The sequence below is a fragment of the Panthera tigris genome, chromosome X (assembly GCF_018350195.1).
Source record: "Panthera tigris isolate Pti1 chromosome X, P.tigris_Pti1_mat1.1, whole genome shotgun sequence".
NCBI classification, from domain to species: domain Eukaryota; kingdom Metazoa; phylum Chordata; class Mammalia; order Carnivora; family Felidae; genus Panthera; species Panthera tigris.
Window position 1 is genome coordinate 105,566,465 of NC_056677.1, and position 17,679 is coordinate 105,584,143.

Here is a 17,679-nt window from a genome sequence, read left to right on the forward strand (position 1 = left end):
GGAGACTCCCTTCTGCTAATCCTCTGGCGGTTTTCTGGGTTCTTTAGGCAGGTGTAGGTGGAATCTAAGTGATCGGCAGGACGCGCTGTGAGCCCCGCGTCCTCCTACGCCGCCATCTTCCGGAACCTCCTGGGCTAGAAGTTTAATCAAAGTGGACCATTTCCTCCTAATGTCCTAAGTTCCATAAATCATCATATGTATTATTTACAATCATCTCTCAATAGACTCCACAGATTACTCTGACTCAGGAATACAGAAGAGAAACCAAAAAATAATGAGACTGTGGCTGTTCAAGTCACCTTTGCCTCTCATTTCCATAAATCTCTTTATTTTTCACTCAACCAATATTTACTAAGTAACTACTACATGTAGGCATTGTGTTTAGCATAGCAGTGAATGAGTCCTGCTCTCAGAATTTACTTAGAAAGACGTGAGCTCTATTGTCAGGAAGTTTACTAAGGAGCAGGTAAAAGGCCCTGAGAATTCAGAAAATAGAGATGAGAGCATGTGTGTTTTAAAAGGGTAAGAAAAGGGAGCCATGATAGCTTACACAGTAACAACTTCCCTGCTAGAGTTACCAGGTAAAACACAGGATGCCAAGTCAAATTTGAATTTCACATAAACAACAAACAACTGGGTTTTTTGTTGTTTTTTTGTGTTTTTTTTTTAATTTTTTAATGTTTATTTATTTTTGAGAGACAGAGTCAGACAGAGCATGAGTGGGGAGGGCCAGAGAGAGGGAGATCCAGAATCAGAAGCAGTCTCTAAGTTCTGAGCCGTCAGCACAGAGTCCCACAAGGGGCTCGAACCACGAACCCTAAGAACATGACCTGAGCCGAAATCGGACACCCAACCGAGCCACCCAGGTGCCCCTACAAACAACTGTTTTTAATAAAAGTATGCCACAAGTGTTATTTGGGAAAACATATACTAAAAAATTATTGCTTATCTGAAATTCCAGTTTAATCAGGCAGCCTGTATTTTTATTTGCTAAAGCTCACAACTCTACTCCCTATTATTTCTCTTTTTGACAATCCAGCAGATTATGTCTCCTCTGGCAGGGAGAACAGCAAATCAGTATATGGACCTCTTTTTTTTCATTTTAACAGCACCAATATTCCTAGCTGGAATGACCTTTCAAAGTATATACCAAATCACATCATTCACATGCTTAAACTGCCCTCTTTAAATTCGTATCATATTAGAATACAATACAAATTCCTCACCAAATCCTGTAAAGTCTGTACATTGTCTGACTCATGACTATCTTTCTGAATTTCACAACAGCCCTATGAAGAGGACACCATTTCCAAATGTGAGAAAAGTGAAGGCTAGAGAAGGGGGCATGCCCTACTAGATATCAGAACTAGCTGTCTTATATAAAAACAGTTATGACATTAGTGCAGAGGGTATAAAAACAGATTGTAAAAAATAAAAAATTGATAACATCTAATTATGGTAAAGATGCAGAGCTTACATGTACTGTAGTGTGAATTGGTTATGCTATTTCAGAGAGAAATTTGGCAGTGTTCATGACCATTTAAAAGTATGTATACTATGAGAATTCATATACTAGATATTATCCTAGTTACATGTATGCATACATTCACATATATATAAATGTACAAAATAAGAGAGTATGATCTTTTTCAGTAGTTACCTCTTTGCAGTAGTTACCTCTAGGGAAGAGAGTGAAAGTGGAGCAGGGGTGGGGGTCAAGAGGACTTTCATTTTCTATTTTATTCTTTATTGAAGACTTGTGGTTAGGATGTATTCACGATTTTCTTGTACAATTTTTAATTAATATTATGCTAAGTGAAAAAGTCAATAAGAGATTATAAATACCATATGATTTCACTCACGTGTGGAATTTAAGAAATAAAACAGATGAATGTATGGGAAGGGGAGGAAAAAAGAGAAGGGAGGGAAATAAACCATAAGAGACTCTGAAATATAGAGAACAAACTGAGGGTTGATGGAGGGAGGTGGGTGGGAGAGAGTCTAGATGGGTGATGCATATTAAGGAAGGCACTTATTGTGAGCACTGGGTATTGCATGTAAGCAATGAATCATTGAATTCTACCCCTGAAATCAATATTGCACTGTATATTAACTAAAATTTAAGAAAAAAACAAAAAATCAATTAATTAATATAAAAAATAAATACAACATGCTAGATAAACAAACTCCAAAAGTCTTTAGTGACAACAGGCTTATAAGTAACTTATTTCTTTTTTCTCTTGAAACAGGGTAACTTTATTTGACTGAAAATTGGCTCTAAGGTTTTAGAAACCTCAATGGACTCAGCGGGGGAAAACTGTCATGTAAAAACTGCAAGCCATTTTCTTTCTCTCAAATAAGAACTCAAGTCACTTTTGGGGCAAGCTGCTCTTTTGCTTTGGGGAATGTCCACTGAACAGCCCCTGCTACACAAATTTCAAAAATCTAATTATTCTTGGAGAAAACTATAAACTAATCTTAATGTAGACATTTTAGATGCAGAAGTAACTGTTTTCCTCCATAATGCAAATTGTGAATTAGGGCTGTATCTGCAGACTTTATTGCTTTAAGAGTGATAGGGTGATGCCTTTCTATGAATTTAGACAACACTGTATTTGGATTGTTGCTTGTAAACTTGAAGATGTGGAAATGTTCAGCAATTTTTCACTGGATAACTTTAGTTGAGGCCTAGAAAATTACAGGAAAGATGCACAGATGCAATCTTACCTGCTACCTAACTCTAATTCCTATAAAACGAGAACCACAACAGGTTTATGTGGCTTAAATTAGACTGGATTGGTAATATTCTGTAGGTTGTACCTTTTAATTTGAAACCAAATGACTGAAATTTTGGGAAATGTACTGATACTAAATAAATCGGCTTCTAATTTCACTGTCCTTTTAGGGTAAAGGGTAAGGGTCCAATTTAATAAGGCCTCAACTGAGAGAGAGTGGGAGTTGCCCTTTTAGAAGAGTTGACACTCTCGTTAGCAATCTTCCTTAAAAATGAAAAGGCTTGGGGAAGGAAATGAGAACATGGGAACTGGTCATCACTTGGAGGTAATGGGAAAATTTTCTCTTTCTAGACATGGAAGGACCTAAAATGTATTGTGCAAACATGTTAATATTATTTGTTGCTTGGGGCAGGAAGTGACACTTAGCTAGCTCTTAGCCATACAGAAGGAAGCTAAGAGCTAGTAGAGAGATGCCTTTTATGCAATCCTGATTACAGATTTGGCCCTATGGGCTATGAGAGCAACCACATGGACCATTAGTCTGAAAGTAGAGACCTTGGCTCATTCATCTTTGTTCCCCTACCACTTAGCAAGGCACCTGTCACATCTTAGATGCTAATCAATTATGGATAAATAAATAACTAAATGAATGAACAAAGTACTACACTTTTGAAACTGCATATGATGCTGTAATTATTGAAGATTTTCATATGATACTCTAACAGTTGTTAAGTATTCAACTCACAGATACACTAAGTACACATTACCATCACGCAGTCTGTGAAATTCTTTGATAACAAAAGCGTCCATCATTGAAAATACTGAGAATTACTTATGTAATTTAACTTTTTTATTGTACAAATAAAGGTACAGAGAAGAGATTGCATTCATTTCCCAATGTCTCAAACTGCATCAAAAGCAGTGGGACCAACAGCCAGCACCTGGGTCTCAGTCTTTTCCTGATTTTTCTAAATCTGTCTGGTTTCTTCTCCCCATATTTGGCAATACAGCCTACACAAACAAGATTGATGCAAAAGACTACTGTGGTCTGCAAATCACAGTAATAAAGTGCCCTATGTCTCAAGGCTCATGTCTGAGACCCAAGAGGCTAAATGCAAAACTGAGGCCAGCCAGTGAGCAGGCACGTTGAATGGGTCAGTACGTAGTCAAGTCACTGGGCAAGACAAAGTGGTCTTTTGTACAGCTTAGGGTCTGTCAACATCAGAGGCTGAGCCAAGTGGTGAAATCTTAAGAAACTTCTGCAGACAAAATTTTGAATCATATATGATCCCCCAAGAAGGCAGGGCCTATTTCATTCACTGCTATATCCCTAGTGCTAACCAAAGTGCCTGGAAAATAGCTGCTGCTTAATAAATATTTGCTGATAGAATTAAAAAATGAAGAATAGAAACTGAGCTTCTCCAGGTCCTGAAGGAACTTCGCCAAAAGCTACCTAAAGCAGTAAGTCTTGGGGTGCCTGGGTGGCCTAGAGCCTACTTCGGATTCTCTCTCTCTCTCTCTCTCTCTCTCTCTCTCTTTCTCTCTCTCTCTTGCTCTCTATTTTCCCCTCCTCCACTTGTGCATGCACATGTTCTCTTTCTCTCTCTCTCTCAAAAATAAATAAATGAGGGGCACCTGAGTGGCTCAGTCAGTTAAGCATCCAACTTTGGTTCGGATCATGATCTCGTGGTTTGTGGGTTCAAGCCCCATGTCAGCACGTCAGGCTGCATGCTGACAGTTTAGAGCCTGAAGCATGCTTCAGATTCTGTCTCCCTCTCTCTTTCTGCCCCTCCCCCACACATACTTTTTTTTCTCTCTCTCTCTCTAGAAAAGTAAATAATAAAACATTAAAAAAATAAAAATAAATAAATGAACTTAAAAAAAAGCAGCAAGCCTTGCATATCCATTCTTCTAATTCTAAATGAGTACCTCATTGTTTCAGTTATACTCTAAATTATCAGACAGCAATATTTAAGGAAAAAGTTGAATAAAAGGGAAGCTGGACCTTAAGGTTGTAGCTGAGGGGAGAATATGGATCCCATCCTTTGAAATAAAGGAAACCAGTCAGAAGCTCACATGCATAAATAGGCCTGTAAAGCTCATGACCCAAGTAAAGTGAAGGGACTGCTCCAACTCCCTGGGACTACACCCACAGGAAGAAGGTTTTGTGAAGAATTTGCTTCATTTGGTTTTCTTTTGAGCTTTTTATTTTATGTTCCTTATAATGTGATTCCTTCTGGATAAATAGGGGAAGGGAGATCTGTAGAATATGACAGATAGTAGTGTGATTGTTTCTGGTCTCACAAATCCTAGGGATGGCCCCAAGCCCTGCATACTCCTAAGAAGTCCTAACTTATCTTATAAATATCGTTTCTCCATAATGGTGTTGGCGACCTTAAGATTTTGTTTTATTTTATTTTTTGATTTATTTATTTATTTATTTATTAGAGAGAGAGAGAGAGAGAGAGAGAGAGAGAGAGAGAATGCAGGGGAAGTGCAGAGGGAGAGGGAGACAGAGAATGTTAAAGAGGCTCCTTGCCCAGCACAGAGTGTGACTTGGGTGCTAGATCTCACAACCGTGAGAGCATGACCTGAGCAGAAATCAAAAGTTCAACACTTAACTGACTGAGCCACCCAGGCACCCCTGGGGACCCTGAGATTTACTTCAAGTGTACACTTCCTTGTGCTTGTTTAGACACAGATTTATTGGCTGTTTCAATATGAGAACTTTCTGATTTCTTTCACTTCCCTGGATGTCATTTTATTTCACCTTTTTATTCAAGTTTTCATGTCATTAATTCCCCTTCTTTAATCCTGGTAGGAGCCAGTGTCCTTTAATGTCATCCACTAAATTTCCCAAGAGAGAATGCTTTTTTTCTCATCTTGCAAACATCTCCTAATTAATGGTCACCACCGCCTTCTCATTAATGCTCATAGAAGGAGGCAATTAATGATCACTCATGCACCAGATGAGATTTTCAGGCACGGCTCACTCCAGTAATGCTATAGCTTTTGTGACCTCAGTCAAAATTTCATTTCTATGTCCTTTCTGTAAAAGGGAGGATGCCACAATCTCGTTTTCTCAACTTCTCCCAAGGAAGAGAGTCTTTCCAAAAGTCAATAAATACGTTCAAGTCTTCTCGGTATATATCTTTATATATTTTATAAATAATCTTGTTACTGAAAAAGCCCTTGCTATTAAAATTATATAAGTTCAGTAATTACCTCTACATGCAAAAATATTTGATTTCTATGTGCCATATATTTCCACTGACCATCTATTTTTTTAGTCTTTATTCTGGTGATGTTTGCAGCACCATTTTTTATTTATTTATTTTTTCTTTGGTCTTGGTTCTAATCAAATTTCTCATACTGTTTCTCCTCATTGTCCTTCACTGGCTCATTTCACTTCATCCATCATTTAAATATTGATATACTACAGGTTTATTCCATGGCTCTCTTTCCTAAAATCATTCTAGGAATTACCACTTACTCTTCTGCCCTTTGCTAATCATTTTCCAAATTGGTATCTTTTGCTGCATTATACTTCCTGTGTCCCAGGTTCATTATCTGGCTTCCTATAGAAAATCTCCACTTGAATGGCCCACAGGTAACTAATACTCAACATTTTTCAAACTAGACCTATCATCTACCCTACCTCAAATTTATTCCTGTCCCAATGTTCTCAATGAATGTCACCCCTATTCATGCAGTTGTTTGTGACAGAAATGCAGGAGTCAATCTTGATTCCTCCATCTCTCTTATTCCTTCCAACACAGTATCAAAACTCTCTGCTAATTACCTCTTTTTAAAAATTTTTTATGTTTATTTATTTTTTAGAGAGAGAGACAGGGAATGAGCAGGAGAGGGGCAGAAAGAGGTAGGGAGACACAGAATGTGAGGCAGGCTCCAGGCTCTGAGCTGTCATCACAGAGCCCAACACAGGACTTGAACTCATGAACTGTGAGATTATGACCTGAGCTAAGTCCAACGCTTAAATGACTAAGCCACCCAGGTGCCCCAACTGCTACTTACCTCTTAAAGTCTTATCTCCACAGTTTATAACCACCAGAATGAAATCCAAAATCCTTACACAACTGTCCAATGCTTATTTAACCAAAATTTACTGTGTTGACAACTCTGTTCTAAGCATGGTACAACATGCTTTTGATATTTAACCACTGGAAACTATTATAATATCAACTTGATCCAACCTCCTTGCCACTTCCCTTGATTGAATCATAGCACTTACTTATATCTCACCAAATACATAATACTACTATTCTCTTGAATCATAACAACTTACTTATGTCTCACTAAATACATAATACTGCTGTTCTCTTGCTTCTCTATTTTTGCAGAGACTGTTTACTGTAATTGAGGGTTTTTTTTTTTTTAGATTTAGTTTAAGTAGTAAGTGGATATAATTAAATACTAAATGACTCTGTACTGTTTGTGACCACACAATGATACCCAGATATATTGTTTGATTTTCTTCCTAGGGAGAGTCCATCTCCATTTTTATCAGTCAGACCCATTGTCATTACAAGGAAACAACTAAATTAGCATAAGGAGTTTTTGTTGGAGGTAAGAAATCACAAATAGATAGACTTCAGGTGAGGAAGGGAACCAAGGGTAACACATGTGCCCAGGATGTCTTTTAGCCCAGAATGTCTTTCAGCCCAGACAACAAATGCTAGACTAGATTTGGCTTCAGTTACCCAAATGCTTTTGGAGTACACTCACTAAATACTTTAACTCGAAGGAATTCTTCTATGCTACAGATTCCAAATCCTGAGTTGGGCCTAGAAGATAAAAATTTGAGGCTCAAAGATTTCTAACCCTCATTAAAACATGAGGAAGAGGGGAAGATGGTGGCATAGGAGGACGCTGGGTTCACCGCATCCTGTTGATTGCTTAAATTCCAACCACATCTGCCTAATTTACCCAGAAAACCACCAAAAGACTAGCAGAATGGACTCTCCGGAACAAAGCGTAGACGAGAGGCCCATAGAAGAGGGTAGGAAGGGCAGACAGGCAGTGCGCACTACACAGACTGACTGGAGGGAGCCAGAGTGGTGGAAGGGCAGCCAGCCCACCGGGCAAGGCAGAGCCACTGAGTCTGGCTTGCAAAAGCGGAGGGGCCAGATTAAGTGTGTTCTGACAGCCAGCAGGACTTAACATCTGGAATGTTAAAAGTCAACAGCTCTGCTCAGAGAGGAGAGCGGGAGGGAGAGATGTTGAGCCCTAGAGGACAGAGCTCAGCTTAGTGGGGAACCAAGGCGCTGGGAAGCCCCATCTCCCTCGCCCATCCCCCAGCCAAATTTCCAAAGGGAACCAGTTCCCATCACGGAACTTGCTTGCACTGCACAAACACCCAACACTGTGCTGCTATAGATCCATCCGTCCAACAGGTCTTCCTCCCTCCTGGTGCCACAGGGCCCTCCAGAAGCGGACCACTGAAGGCAAAGTGAGCTGAGCCTGCCCGTCCAGCCCCTGTGCACCTTGCAAATCCAGCCTGGCTAATATGCCAGATCCCATCGAAGCACTACCATAAGACTGGCAGTGTGCAAGTAGCCCAGAGAGAGATCACACCACTCCACAGTGAGCCCTGCACCTGGGAGAGGGGAAGATAAGGTACACACCAGTCTCACTGTGGCCCCAGCAGTGGGTTGGGGGCAGACATCAGGTCTAACTGCGGCCCCGCCCACCAACAAAAGTTACTCCAGACAGCACAGGGGAAGAGCCCTGCAGTTCCCTGTCACTCCAGGGACTATCCAAAATGACAAAATGGAAGAATTCTCCTCAAAAGAAACTCCAGTAAGTAGCGACAGCTAATGAACTGATCAAAAACGATTTAATCAATACAACAGAAAATGGATTTAAAATAATAGTCATAAAATTAATCGCTGGGCTTGAAAAAAAGGATAGAGGACAGGAGAGAATCTATTATTATAGAGATCAAGGGACTAAGAAACAGTCAGGAGGAGCTAAAAAATGCTATAAATGAGTTGCAAAATAAAATGGAGGCGACCACAGCTCATATTGAAGAGGTAAAGGAGAGAACAGGTGAATTAGAAGATAAAATTATGGAAAAAGAAGAAGCTGAGAAAAAGAGATAAAAAAAATCCAGTAGTATGATGGGAGAATTAGAGAACTAAGTGACATAATTAAACGAAATAATATATGCACAATTGGGATTCCAGAGGAGGCACAGAGAGAGAAAGGTGCTGAAGGTGTACTTGAAGAAATCATAGCTGAGAACTTCCCTGATCTGGGGAAGGAAAAAGGCATTTAAATCCAAGAGGCAAAGAGAACTCCATTCAGACGTAACTTGAATCGATCTTCTGCACAACATGTCATAGTGAAACTGGCAAAATACAAGGATAAAGAGAAAATTCTGAAAGCAGCGAGGGATAAACATGCTTTAACATAAACAGATACCGATAAGACTCGTGACGGATCTGTCTACTGAAACTTGGCAGGCCAGAAAGGAATGGCAGGAAATCTTCAATGTGATGAACAGAAAAAAATATGCAGCTGAGAATCCTTTATCCAGCAAGTCTGTCATTTAGAATAGAAAGAGAGATAAAGGTCTTCCTAAACAAACAAAAACTGAAGGAATTCATCACCACTAAACCAGCTCTACAAGAGATCCTAAGGGGGATCCTGTGAGACAAAGTACCAGAGACATCACTGCAAGCATGAAACCTACAGACATCACAATGACTCTAAACCCATATCTTTCTATAATAACATTGAATGTAAATGGACTAAGTGCACCAACCAAAAGACATAGGGTATCAGAATGGATAAAAAAACAAAACCCATCTATTTGCTGTCTACAAGAGACTCATTTTAGACCTGAGGACGCTTTCAGATTGAAAGTGAGGGGATGGAGAACTATTTATCATGCTACTGGAAGTCAAAAGAAACCTGGAGTAGCCATACTTATATCAGACAAACTAGACTTTAAGTTAAAGGCTGTAACAAGAGATGAAGACAACCATTATATAATAATTAAAGTGTCTATCCATCAGGAAGAGCTAACAATTATAAATGTCTATGTGCCGAATACAGGAGCCCCCAAATATACAAAACAATTAATCACAAACATAAGCAGCCTTATTGATAAGAATGTGGTAATTGCAGGGGAATATAATACTACACTTACAACATTGGATAGATCATCTAGACACAGGATCAGTAAAGAAACAAGGGCCCTGAATGATCCACTGGATCAGACGGACTTGACAGATATATTTAGAACTCTGCATCCCAAAGCAACAGAATATACTTTCTTCCTGAGAACTTTCTCCAAGATAGATCACATATTGGGTCACAAAACAGCCCTTCATAAGTATAAAAGAATTGAGATCATACCATGCATACTTCAGAAAACAATGCGATGAAGCTTGAAATCAACCACAGGAAAAAGTCTGGAAAACCTCCAAAAGCATGGAGGTTAAAGAACACCTTACTAAAGAATGAATGGGTCAATCAGGCATTAGAGAAGAAATTTAAAAATATATGGAAACAAATGAAAATGAAATACAACAATCCAAACGCTCTGGGATACAGTGAAGGCAGTCCTGAGAGGAAAATACATTGCAATCCAGGCCTATCTCAAGAAACAAGAAAAATCCCAAATACAAAATCTAACACACACCTAAAGGAAATAGAAGCAGAACAGCAAAGGCAGCCTAAACCCAGCAGAAGAAGAGAAATAATAAAGATCAGAGCAGAAATAAACAATATAGAATCTAAAAAAACGGTAGAGCACATCAACGAAACCAAGAGTTGTTTTTTTGAAAAAATAAACAAAATTGACAAACCTCTAGCCAGGCTTCTCAAAAGGAAAAGGGAGATGACCCAAATAGATAAAATCATGAATGAAAATGGAATTGTTACAACCAATCCCTCAGAGATACAAGCAATTATCAGGGAATACTATGAAAAATTATATGCCAACAAACAGGACAACATGGAAGAAATGGACAAATTCCTAAACACCCACGCACTTCCAAAACTCAATCAGGAAGAAATAGAAAGCTTGAACAGACCCATAACCAGCAAAGAAATTGAATCATTTATCAAAAATCTTCCAACAAATAAGAGTCAAGGACGAGATGGCTTCCCTGGGGAATTTCACCAGACATTTAAGCAGAGATACTACCTATCCTTCTCAAGCTATTCCAAAAAATAGAAAGAGAAGACAAACTTCCAGACTCATTTCATGAAGGCAGCATTACATTGATTCCTAAACCAGACAGAGACCCAGTAAAAAAAGAGAACTGCAGGCCAATATGCCTGATGAATATGGATGCAAAAATTCTTAATAAGATACTATCAAATCGAATTCAACAGCATATAAAAAGAATTATTCACCAGGATCAAGTGGATTCATTGCTGGGCTGCAGGGCTAGTACAACATTCACAAATCAATCAATGTGATACATCACATTAATTACAGAAAAGATAAGAACCATATGATCCTGTCAATCGATGCAGAAAAAGCATTTCACAAAATTCATCCTCCTTTCTTAATAAAAACCCTCGAGAACGTCGGGATAGAAGGAACATACTTAAACATCATAAAAGCCATTTATGAAAAGCCCACAGCTAATATCATCCTCAATGGGGAAAAACTGAGAGCTTTCTCCCTGAGATCAGGAACACGACAGGGATGTCCACTCTCACCGCTGTTGTTTAACATAGTGTTGGAAGTTCTAGCATCAGCAATCAGACAACAAAAGGAAATCAAAGGCATCAAATTTGGCAAAGATAAAGTTAAGCTTTCACTTTTTGCAGATGACATGATATTATACATGGAAAACCCAATAGACTCCACCAAAAGTCTGCTAGAACTGATACATGAATTCAGCAAAGTTGCAGGATACAAAATCAATGTGCAGAAATCAGTTGCATTCTTATACACTAACAATGAAGCAACAGAAAGACAAATAAAGAAACTGATCCCATTCCAGTTGCACCAAGAATCATAAAATACCTACGAATGAACCTGACCAAAGATATAAAAGATCTGTATGCTGAAAATAATAGAAAGCTTATGAAGGTAATTGAAGAAGATATAAAGAAATGGAAAAACATTCGTGCTCATGGATTGGAAGAATAAATATTGTTAAAATGTCAATACGACCCAAAGCTATCTACACATTCAATGCAATCTCAATCAAAATTGCACCAGCATTCTTCTCGAAGCTAGAACAAGCAATCCTAAAATTTGTATGGAACCACAAAAGACCCCGAATGGCCTAAGTAATTTTGAAGAAGACCAAAGCAGGAGGCATCACAATCCCAGACTCTAGCCTCTACTACAAAGCTGTCATCATCAAGACAGCATGGTATTGGCACCAAAACAGACACATAGACCAATGGAATAGAATAGAAACCCCAGAACTAGACCCACAAACGTATGGCCAACTCATCTTTGACAAAGCAGGAAAGAACATCCAATGGAAAAAAGACAGTCTCTTTAACAAATGGTGCTGGGAGAACTGGACAGCAACATGCAGAAGGTTGAAACTAGACCACTTTCTTACACCACTCACAAAAATAAACTCAAAATGGATAAAGGACCTGAATGTGAGACAGGAAACCATCAAAACCCTAGAGGAAAAAGCAGGAAAAGACCTCTCTGACCTCAGCCGCAGCAATTTCTTACTTGACACATCCCCAAAGGCAAGGGATAAAAGCAAAAATGAACTATTGGGACCTCATGAAGATAAAAACTTCTGCACAGCAAAGGAAACAACCAACAAAACTAAAAGACATCCAACGGAATGGGAAAAGATATTTGCAAATAACATATCGGACAAAGGGCTACTATCCAAAATGTATAAAGAGCTCACCAAACTCCACAACCAAAAAACAAATAACCCAGTGAAGAAATGGGCAGAAAACATGAATAGACACTTCTCTAAAGAAGACATCCGGATGGCCAACAGGCACATGAAAAGATGCTCAACGTCGCTCCTTATCAGGGAAATACAAATCAAAACCACACTCAGATATCACCTTATGCCAGCCAGAGTGGCCAAAATGAACAAATCAAGAGACTATAGATGCTGGAGAGGATGTGGAGAAACGGGAACCCTCTTGCACTGTTGGTGGGAATGCAAATTGGTGCAGCCGCTCTGGGAAACAGTGTGGAGGTTCCTCAAAAAATTAAAAATAGACCTACCCTATGACTCAGCAGTAGCACTGCTAGGAATTTACCCAAGGGATACAGGAGTACTGATGCATAGAGGAACTTGTACCCCAATGTTTATAGCAGCACTCTCAACAATAGCCAAATTATGGAAAGAGCCTAAATGTCCATCAACTGACGAACGGATAAAGAAATTGTGGTTTATATACACAATAGAGTACTACGTGGCAATGAGAAAGAATGAAATCTGGCCTTTTGTAGCAACATGGATGGAACTGGAGAATGTGATGCTAAGTGAAATAAGTCATATAGAGAAGGACAGATACCATATGTTTTCACTCTTATGTGGATCCTGAGAAACTTAAAAGAAGACCATGGGGGAGGGGAAGGAAAAAAAAAAGGTTAGAGAGGGAGGGAGCCAAAACATGAGACACCTAAAAACAGAACAAACTGAGGGTTGATGGGGTGTGGGAGGGAGGAGAGGGTGGGTGATGGGTATTGAGGAGGGCACCTGTTGGGATGAGCACTGGGTGTTGTATGGAAAACAATTTGACAATAAATTTCATAAAAAAATAAAAATAAATAAATAAATAAATAAATACATAAATACATAAATAAAACATGGGGATGAGCCCCTCGTCTTTATTGGTAGTATGCTAGTACGGGAAAGTGGAGAGAGAAGAGCAAGGGATTGTAACATTTCTTTGTACTTTTGTTGTATTTATTAAGCTTTTCTTCGCCCAACAGTCCTCCTACCTCATCGTCTTTACTAAAAATCAGCTGTTTTCTCAATATATCCTTCAGTGGGTGTTCCCCACCTGCTGCAACTGAGATCTTTAAAGTGATTATTTTTCAATCTAATTTTCTAGTCTAATACTCCCCTCTGACTATTCCTGACTTTCTTGCTGTTTTATTCCACTCTCACTTGGTAGATCTCCCCAGGATTTGAAACTCAGTATGGAAATAAAATATATCCATTTCCTCCTCCCCCAGAAAATCCAGGCTAAATCCCAAGTGTAAAACATGCAACCTGATTTTTGTCTCTTTACTCCAACATATCACTGGTATTCAAATCATCATCAAATCTTTGCTTTTTAAATCACTGCTTTTTCTGCTCATAATTTACAAAATCTACATTGCTGGTAAATTATTGCCCTAAAATCAAGTTTCCAAAACACTATCCTCCAATTTTATAACAAGAAAAATAACAACAAAACAAACATGTATATATGACTTATTATGCATTGGGTACTGTTCTAAATTCTGTGTGTGTGTGTAGATATACATACATACCTTTTTCTCACCTAATCCTTGCATGAGATTGCCCTATGTGTCAGGCACTATGCAACCTTTACTGATAGAGAAATAGTCACAGAGTAACTAAGAGACTTACTTAAGGTCACACAGCTAGTAAGTATCAGAGGAATGCTTTTAAACTAGGCCACCTGGCTCTCCAGTCCACACCCTTAACAACTATTGTATATTTGTCCCTTTCTGGCTAAAAGGCGAGAGGTAAAATGCATTTAATATTCCACATTCTCTCTCCAGCAGACTTTCAAGATGGTATAATTGAACACAAATCTTATAATGTCCTAGTCTAGGCCCAATATTTGAGCTATACAATACAGTAGTCACTAGCCACATGTGGCTATTACATTCCTAAAATATGGCTAGTACAACTGAGTCACTCAATTTTTCATTTTATTTAATTTTCATTACTTCTAATTTTAATTAAAATAGCCACATGTGACAGTAATTACTATCTTGGGCAGTATAGTTGCATTGGCTTTTCTTTAATAATCAGAAAATGGATGTTAACTAAACATAGACTTGCCACTAAAAAGAACAACAAATGCATAAGGGAATGGCCTTTTTTTCCTGATAAAATAGGACATAATTGGTAATCTAAGACATTGGGAAGAGTAAATAGCAATTCAATGTTGGTGTTCAATTGAGAGCTATACTAAGAGAAGGCATTCCAAGAGAAGTCAGAACACTGAGCCAAGTCACAGATAGGTTATGTGAGGTTCGTGACAAACAGGTACAAACTAATAGCCAGAGTGTCAGAAAGGTAGGTCAAGAGGATACTGGTTGACAGAGGAAAAGCATATATCATAATTTTATTTTTTAAGTGTTTATTTATTTACTTTCAGAGAGAGAGTGAACATGTGAGCAGGGGAGGTGCAGACAGGAGGAGAAAGAAAGAATCCCAAGCAGGCTCTGTGCTGTCAGTGCAGAGCCTGACATGGGGTTTGAACCCATGAACCATGAGATCATGACCTGAGGGGAAACCAAGAGTCAGACTCTTAACTGACTGAGTCATCCAGACACCCTATATCATAATTTTAGATGTTAACTTAAGAAGAGAGAGATCAGGGCTCCCGGGTGGCTCAGTCGGTTAAGCAGGTTGAGCAGGCTCAGGTCATGATCTCGCTGTCCATGAGGTCGAGCCCCATGTCGGGCTCTGTGCTGACAGCTCAGAGCCTGGAGCCTGCTTCTGATTCGGTATCTCCCCCTCTCTCTCTCTCTCTCAAAAATAAATAAACATTAAAAAAATTAAAAAAAAAAAAAAGAAGAGACAGATCAGGGGCACCTCGGTGACTCAGTCGGTTAAGTGCCTGACTTCAGCTCAGGTTGTGATCTCACAGTTCATGGGTTCAAGCCTCGTGTCAGGCTCTGTGCTGACAGCTCAGAGCCTGGAGCTTGGTTCGGATTCTGTGTGTCTTTCTCTCTCTGCCCCTCCTCCACTCATGCTCTGTCTCTCAAAAAAATGAATAAACATTAAATTTTTTTTTTAAAAAAGAAGAGGCAGATCAGCTGTGGTATTCAACCTGAGGCAAGTCAGAAGTCTCAACTAGGCAAAAGCGCTCAGGCATAGCGCAGACTGAGTGTATATACAGTAATTAGTTCACACTGGGCACCAGGCAACAAAGAATAAAAATAAAATATAGATAACACATTTAAAAGGAAGACAAGTGCAAGCAAGTGGGTCTAAGGTACAGATGGACCAGGTTAGGAACTCTGATCCTAATAATAACAGCTACTGACTAGTGAGCACCTACTATGAGCCAGACATCATTCTTGGTGCTTTTTACATACATAATTTAGTATTATGAGGTAAATACTATCATCTTCATTTTATAGATGAGAAAACCTCAGGTTCAGTTATCTTCCAATAATTACCCAGCTATTCAGTGGTATAGCCAGGATTTAAACCAAAGTCCATCCAATTTCAAAGTCCATCAAATTTGCACTACTCTATGAGTAGTAGCTTTAATCCTAGGCAGAAGGAAATGTTCTTGGGAATTTTCCAGGCCTAATAGGGAAGAGTACCTCCCTTCAAAGAGAAGTCTGAAAGAGTCAGAGCCTGACTGATGGGCATATAATGATATATTGAAGAGGAAAGGAGAAGGAGGGCCCAATAGTTTGAGCAGGTAAAAGTGTAAAAGTGTAGAGGCTATTCTGGAGGCAGTAACAGAGGATGCAACTATGTTAATATTAGCTCCCATTTACAAGCCACTGAACTGGACGTTTCCCACAGAACTAGATGATTTATAGCTATTATTTATAATTCTAACAAGTTATTTATGGTAGATGGTATGAGATCCATTTCATAGATGAAGTCTTGAGAACATGAAAAGGCATGGATTATTTTTTTAAATGTTTATTTATTTTTGAGAGAGAGAGAGAGAGCGTGCCAGTGGGGAAGGGACAGAGAGAAAGGGAAACACAGAATCCAAAGCAGGCTCCAGGCTCTGAGCTATGAACCCAGAGACCCACACAAGTCTCAAACTCACAAACCATGAGATCATGACCTGAGCCGAAGTTGGCCACTTAATCAACTGAGCCACCCAGGTGCCCCCAAAAGACATGGATTATAACCAACCCCTGTCTGGTTCTAAAGCCTACTTTTTCCTTTAATAAATAGCCTCCATGAAAAGCCACATGGAGAGGCACCTGGGTGGCTCAGTCAGTTGAGCGTCAGACTTTGGCTCAGGTCATGATCTCACAGTTTGTGGGTTCAAGCCCCACATTTGGCTCTGTGCTGATGGCTTGGAGCCTGGAGCTTGCTTTGGAATCTGTGTCTGCCTCTTTTTATGACCCTCCCCTACTCATGCTGTCTCTCTCTCTCTCAAAAATAAATAAACATTAAAATTAAAGAAAAGAAAAGCCACATGGCAGACTTTGATTTCTCCATGCCTTCAAAAATGCTTATTTATTTTGAGAGAGACAGAGAGAGAGAGAGAGAGAGAGAGAGAGAGAGAGAGAAGGAGAGAGAGAATCCCCTCTCATGAACCATGAGATCATTACCTGAGCCGAGATCAAGAGTCAGACACTTAACCAACTGAGCCACCCAGGCACCCCATTCTCTTCCTACCTTTTAAATGTTCCTTTCTAGGATTTTCTTCTATTTTTTGGGTCCATTTTTAGATTCAGTGCATTTTTCTATAGCCCAATGTCCAGACCATCCAGTGATCTCTTGGCCTCTGAAGATCATGTACACTTCTCAGCTATTAATTTCTATAGGAGTCAACTCAATGGCAACTCCAGAATTCCGGTGTGATAAGAAGAATAGGTATGGTGATCTGGTTAAAGGCCTACCTAGGGAGCCTGTCTTGAAGCTGCATCTCCATATCAAGCTATTAAGCACATGGTTCTTTACATGAAAGTTTCTACTTCTTAATTATTGTTCTATTTTTTAATTTTGCTTTTATTAAAGTAAAATTTATGTATAGGGAAATGCACATCTTAAGGGTACAAATTTAATGAGTT

At 39.2% G+C, this 17,679-nt stretch overlaps 1 pseudogene; it reads left to right on the forward strand.

Moving 5' to 3' along the window:
- The first annotated feature begins 7,709 nt into the window (after window positions 1–7,709).
- Window positions 7,710–17,679, forward strand: part of LOC102964820 — a 34,424-nt pseudogene continuing 24,454 nt past the window's right edge.